This window comes from Ochotona curzoniae, unplaced genomic scaffold (assembly GCF_017591425.1).
Source record: "Ochotona curzoniae isolate NIBS_2020 unplaced genomic scaffold, NIBS_Ocur_1.0 contig_66, whole genome shotgun sequence".
NCBI lineage: Eukaryota > Metazoa > Chordata > Mammalia > Lagomorpha > Ochotonidae > Ochotona > Ochotona curzoniae.
The window spans coordinates 2,912,501-2,918,865 of NW_024466512.1; the positions used below are offsets into that span (position 1 = coordinate 2,912,501).

General features: G+C 45.9%; 1 long non-coding RNA gene across 1 annotated transcript in view; it reads right to left on the minus strand.

Annotated features, from left to right (window-relative positions):
• The window catches only part of LOC121164034, a 10,268-nt gene extending 4,121 nt beyond the window's left edge, over nt 1-6,147 (minus strand). Inside the window, exons 1-2 of the long non-coding RNA XR_005884998.1 lie at nt 6,137-6,147; nt 2,061-2,064 (exon numbers count right to left, since the gene is read on the minus strand). This is a non-coding gene — a long non-coding RNA (uncharacterized LOC121164034). The remainder of the gene's footprint in view (nt 1-2,060; nt 2,065-6,136) is intronic.
• Between the last annotated feature and the right edge of the window lie 218 nt (nt 6,148-6,365).

The window sequence follows — 6,365 nt, forward strand, 5'->3', positions numbered from 1 at the left end:
TGTTGCCTCACCTGGTCTCCACGGCATGCAGTCGCATGAACACTCTAGGCTTGCAATCATTTAATGTTTCTGCTAGGTATATTCCTTTGAAACAATTGTTTCCTTTTCCAGGCTGTCCAGGAAAGGGCCCAGGCTGTGCTGTCCTGATCCCCAGTGACTCTGCAATGTCCAGCCCTGGTCAGCCAGCGCGTGGAGAGGACAGTGTCCTTGCACTCCTGGCTCCAAGAACTTGCTTAGCTAGAAGGAAAGTGCAGGCATCTGCGCCACAGATCTGAGGGGAGGAGGGACAAGGTCTGGCTCGCTGCTCTCGCCCTGCCTGCACCCTCCGGACACTGGTCAGTGGCTGTTCAGGTGCTTGCTGCTGCCCATTCTCCAATCAGCAGCTGCCAACAGCCATTCTGGAGCTGTACGCTGATCCGGAGCTGACCACCAGCCTCTCACAGCAGCATTGTGTATGAACGTGCCTGCCATTGCCCTCGGGCAGATTCTCCCCCATGTTGGGAGCTTGCCCACAGTGACCAGGGAGCTCACACAGCTGCTGCTGCAGAGGGCACTGGCCCAGGATGTCATGCCCAGGGGCACCGTGGTGTCAGTCTCACAGAAGCACCCCTGGCGGGCAATGATGACTTCTATACTCGCACAGAGACTGCAAAGACTGCAACAGAGAGCAGGCTGCTACTGCACGGCCTGTGACTGAAGCCAGGTGCAGAGAGCTGCGGAGTGCCCCTGCTGGCCGGAAGAGCCCATAGCTGCTGCGCCTGGTCAGCAGGCCCTGCTGGACTGCAGGCCTGGCCCACCTCGAGGACTGGTCAACAGTGGCCACTGCCCAGGCCCCTTGCAGGTGCACAAGTTCCCAAGCAGAAAATAAATCAGGTGGGAAATGAAAGCCGCAATCACATCTGTGTGCAAATCTCAGAAGAGCACTAATCAATAATTAAATTAATGGCCAGATTAATGTCTGGCTTCTTTACACTTAATGATATGCAAAAGCATAGTTTTTCAAAATAAAACACACATGTGTATTATTTTGGGCTATAAAAATTATTAATTAATGTTTAACTAATTATTAATTATTCTAGGTTATAAAAATTATTTGGGGACATAAAGAATGACCATCGAAACACAGATTGTTAAACACACATCATGGCTGCACTCACCGGCTTGTTGACCTTGTCTACCCTTGGGCAGCCGAGGCTCTGCTTCTTACCCTGCCCTTCAACGCCAACTTTCATGCCAGCTGTTCTCACTCTTACCCCATCGTGACATTAGGCCAAATTCTTGTAGAGGACTGTGCCATGCGTTACAGGATGTTCAGGGGCGTCTCTGACCTCTACCCACTGCACGCCAGTGGAACTCCCACTAACAGGTCATGAGAGCCCAAAATACTTCTGACCATTACCAAATGTCCCTTTGGGAGCAAAGCCCCCCCACCACGAGGAGCGCTGGTCTGTACATCAGCCTCATCTCTTCTCCATCCAGACCACGAGTTATGACCCACATGCATCCTAATATCAGGAGAGAAAATCACATTTTGCAACTTGTATTAAACATTTATGTTCTTTAAAAATTTTCCCAAACTATTTCCCAACCTAATGAACAAACTCCCACTTCTTTAGAACATGAGCTGGTCTGTTTTTCTTTCCAGGCAGTACTTCTCAGGCCCCTTCCGGAGCTGTGTTGTCAAGCTGGCATTTTGTGAGGTCTGAAACTGTCTCTAAGACGCTTCCCACTTTGGCTGAATACTCGCAGGGATCCTTTGCAAACCTTGCAATTTGTAAGACGGGCGAGAAACTGCAGCTGCCTGTCTGTTCTCACCCCAATTTCTTTTTATTCATATCAATGTTACTAGAATTTGAACTTGTAATCTTTAGCCAAGCACTGCTCCACACATTCCACAGAAGGGTAGATTCTAGACCCCGGGGAAGGCTCCCACAGCCTGCCTCACCACGGCAGGGTCAGGCAAGAGGCTAGAGATGTGGCAAGCCCAGGACCGGGCTTCCCACCCCCCAGATGGGACATTTTCTCCAAGGTAACCTCTACGCCCTTGCTTTCCCCTCTACAATCCTAAAAGCTTAAAGTAAGGGCTAGTGGCTTTTCTGGAAGCAAGAGTCTGGGAAGTCACAACAAAATCTCTTCATTAAAAATCAGAAAGAGCTTCAGAAGGAAGGCTGCACGATCAACAGAAAACCAGGCGGTTCGTGGAGACGTTGCCCGGGTGAAGACACTCGCAGACTTGGGACTTCCTCAACCAGTGAATGGCTCTGAAAGGGTTTCCCCCAACTTGACAGAGATGAGGCATCTGTCGGCCAGTCTGTCTGTCTATCTATCTATCTATGTATCATCTATCGTCTATTTCAGCACAAGTTGTCCAAGGTTCTTTTGGAACCAGGCTTTTTCCCCCACAGTATTTTGAATCAAACTTGTTGTGCAGGGGAGAAAAGACTTTGTTGCTTGCTGTTATCATCTGTCCATCTCCTCAGCAACCCACTGCCCCCCTTCCATTTATCTACCCACCCACCAACTCAGCCATCCAGCACTCACCCACACACAACCCACTCACCATCAATCCTTCCAACTGTCCAATTGTGAATCAGCAATTCATCGAGTGGCTTCTTCATCACTTTCGTGTGATTTCTGTGCCGGGCATGGTGATAAAACTTAGATGTGCAGAGGTGAAATAGATCAAGTTTCACCGTCACGGAACTCAGAGTTCCAGTGGGGACCATGCCTACATACACTGAATTTAAGACTGCCGCTGTGTGTCTGCATTAGGAGAATTAGGCATGGATACTGTGAGATGATCTATCAGGATCTCTCCTCATACCGTGCTTGGAAGAGGACGTCTTGTTTAGTGAAAGTTAGGCAACTGCCGCACGTGGATGCCGTTGGCAGGAGAGCAGGGGAGCAACTTCTAGACCTCACGCCCGGTTCTACCGCATTCCTATGCCCACTTTCAGGCCCTTGTGGTTACTGTGGGAAGTTCAGGCACCTGCCTTCTCAGGAACAGACAAGATTATCCACTCCAGACTGTTCTTGCGGCCAATTTGCTCGGAAAGCCCAGTGATTTCTTCAACAGAATTGAATTTGGTGAAGGAAAGAAAGGAGTCACAATTATGTTGAGAATTCAATTTAACTTTCTGTAGAAGTAGTCTCTAACAGAGCAACTAATTGAAAGAACATCTTCCTTGTTGAAAAGCAAACTTGCCAGAGTTCAGTAAAACCTTAAAATCTAAGTCAGTGTGAACATAATTTATCCCAGGCAGTTTAGCAATATCCACCAGCTTCTTAAGTATTTCCTGGATCCCCACCAAGTAATATTTCCTTAAATAGTCTGTGAAATTGCCCTGTTAGCACATCCCTTCCAGCACTGCTGTTATCTTTTAGTCTTGGCCAATCAAACGAGAAAGGAAATGCATGCCCATTAGTGCTTTATGCACAATTTTATGATTTTCAAAGATAAATCAGGTTCCATTGGTTTATTGTCCATTTAGATTTCATGATCAATACATTTTCTTATTGATCATTGTTAGCTATTTTTATATCAGGTTCTGTGGCTCTTTTAATATGTAGAATATTTTTATTAAACACTTTCTAAATTTAAAAATATCTAATTTTTAAAACGATCACTACACCTTTCCTCTCTCTCTCTCTTCCTCCCTCTTTTATTTTTAGAATATGTTATCTCTTACAGTTTTTTTTAAGTTCATAACAAAATTGAGCAGAAGGTACAGAGAATTTTCACAATTGGTCCCCTTGCCCCAACATGTGTAAACCCTCCACCCCAACACCAATCAAGACCGACACCCTCTCCTGGTGGAGTGTTTGTGTCCATTGAGAAGCATCTTTCTTATTCAAAGCCTCTACATTAGTTTTTCAATGTTTTACAGCATGACTCCTGGTGTCGTATGCTCTATTGTTCCGATGACTTTTGATGAAGTGTATCCACCATTACATATCACACGGGATAACTTTGCTGTCCTAATGACCCTCCCTGCTCCATTTATTCATGCCTCTCCCTGCCAGCCCCTGGCAACCCCTAGTCCTTTTGCTACATCCTCGAATCATGTGCAGAACCAAAAATTCCCACCAGTTGGATTCTGGTCTACCCTCCCCTCAGCTTACTTTTGCCATGATCCTCTCCACCTTGGGGATGGCAATCATGTCTTTACAATTATCTATAAAGAACATTCAAACTCTAGTCACCAACAATGTTCCTAGTGTCTTCTGCAAGTTCATCCTGGAGACAACCTTTACAGATTATACACAGTGACCAAGAGCAGACATAAAAGCTATGCTCACGTCCCAGCAGCACTGCCTGCTTGTCCACTGTCAGAGTGAATTAGGATGGATCTAGTTTTTCTTGCTAAGAAGCCAGCAGAACAACCCAGAGAACAACCAACAATCAACCTGGTGTTATGCACAGCACTGCTGACCTTTGGAGATGCCAAATCCCCTGGACTACAGGAGGAAGGACAGCTGGCAGGCCATCCTGAAGGAATTCCTGCAAAGAGGGTCAAGACAGAGGAATGTCCCTGGAAACTGGGCCAGGCAGAGCATGTACAATGAAGTTTTAACATTTGCCACAGCTTTAGCAATAGGAATGTTAAGTACTAGAGGTCATATGTCAAATGAAATAAGTCAGGCACAGAAAGACCAATACCATATATTTGCATTCATTTGTGGAAATGGAAAGCTTGATCTCAAAGAAAAAAGCAGAGTGAGAGTCACCAAAGATTAGGAAAGGGAGCGGGCAGGAATGGAGAGAAGTACGATCCCCAGCCCAGCAGGGAGGAGGGATGCGTTTCTGTGTTTAATATCACAGAGGGCGACTGTAGTCACTTCAAAAGAACTAGAAGAGCCTCTGAGTTCCTAACACACAGAAATTAAAAGTGTTTGAGGAGATTGAATAACTAATTAGCCTGATTTGGTCATCACATATTGTATACACACATCAAATTATTGTGCTCCACAAAAAATGTACAATTATTGGGGTTGGCAGTGTGGTGTAGTGAGTTAAGCCACCAAATGCAACACCCAACATCCCAAATCAGAGGGCCAATTCAAGTGCCACTCTCACTTCAGTTCCAGATTATTTTATCTGTATCTATCTATCTAGTCATCTTTCCCTTTCTGTCACTCTTTCAAGTAAATGCATTTTAAAGAAATCACAATTAGTATACATCACTTTTAAAATGTACTATTAGAAGGTGACCTCATTTTCATTCTGGATTTACTTAGTCCAGGACATCCAAAGCTCTCTGGGAAGAGAGGTGTCTCCGTGGGGTGGGAAGCATGGGAGCTCCCACAGACAAGAACTCATGGGGGACCACAGGATGGGTCACTTCCTCGGGCCATGAACCATCCAGCACAACAGAGTAAGTGCATGGTAACAGTTTGATCTGTGTACATTCTTGGTTAATCAGTATTTGTGTCATACGATATTTTAAATTTCCACCAAAGTGTAAACTTCTCTGCTAGAGTCATGACTTTTGAAAGTGAATGGAATTTTCTGAGCTCTTTGCTGATTGGCATGGCCCAGTAACCCTTGGATGCATGTCAACTTGGGAAGAGAACTGCTTGGGCCATGGTTTAAAGGGTACCTAGCAGATGGCTTGGCAGCTCCTTACAAATAGGCAGCATTTGGATATGTGCCATTCAGAGTCCAGGAGTGGGTGGGGAGATATGACTCCTACTCAATTCTTGGCTCTGCCTGCTTGGCGCTCCAGATAGTTTCCTGCGAGGGTAGTGGCACAGTGAAGGGGATGCTGGCTGTTAGAAACAGGACACCATGAGCAAGCACAGCAAGCCAAGAACCTCTTAACAGTACAGCTCCTGTCCACCAGGCTGGGATGGCCACAGGTGGTCTTCACCACACCCTGTGCTTGGCTTGTTTCTAGCCCCTAACCCTGCTGATGACTCCTCTTAGCCAGTTGTGGTGCTGTCCAGGGTGAACAGGACACTGCATTTCTCCTTCTACATGGAGTGACCCAAGAGGAGGACCTGCTGCCCTGGACCAATTGAAGACTCATCAAAGTCCCGGGAACACCAGACATTTCTGCTGAGTGTGCAATCTGTTCCCAGCAATTTGATGTGTTCCCTGTGGGAGGAGAGACAAGTGGTGTTTGAGGCCCCACACTAAACTGCTCTAGGTCAGCCACAGTGAGCTCCCTGATGACATAAAAAGCTAAGACGTGATGGCATTTACACATTCTTGTCTGTCATCATTCGTCATTTCAAGGTCTCATTTTTACTAATTTCTGTCCTTTTATGCCCCCTCCCATATTTCCTAATTCTTAATGGGATTTCTTAGATTTTTTTAAAAAAGATTTATTTAATGGCTTGGGGGCAGATTTACAGACAAAAGA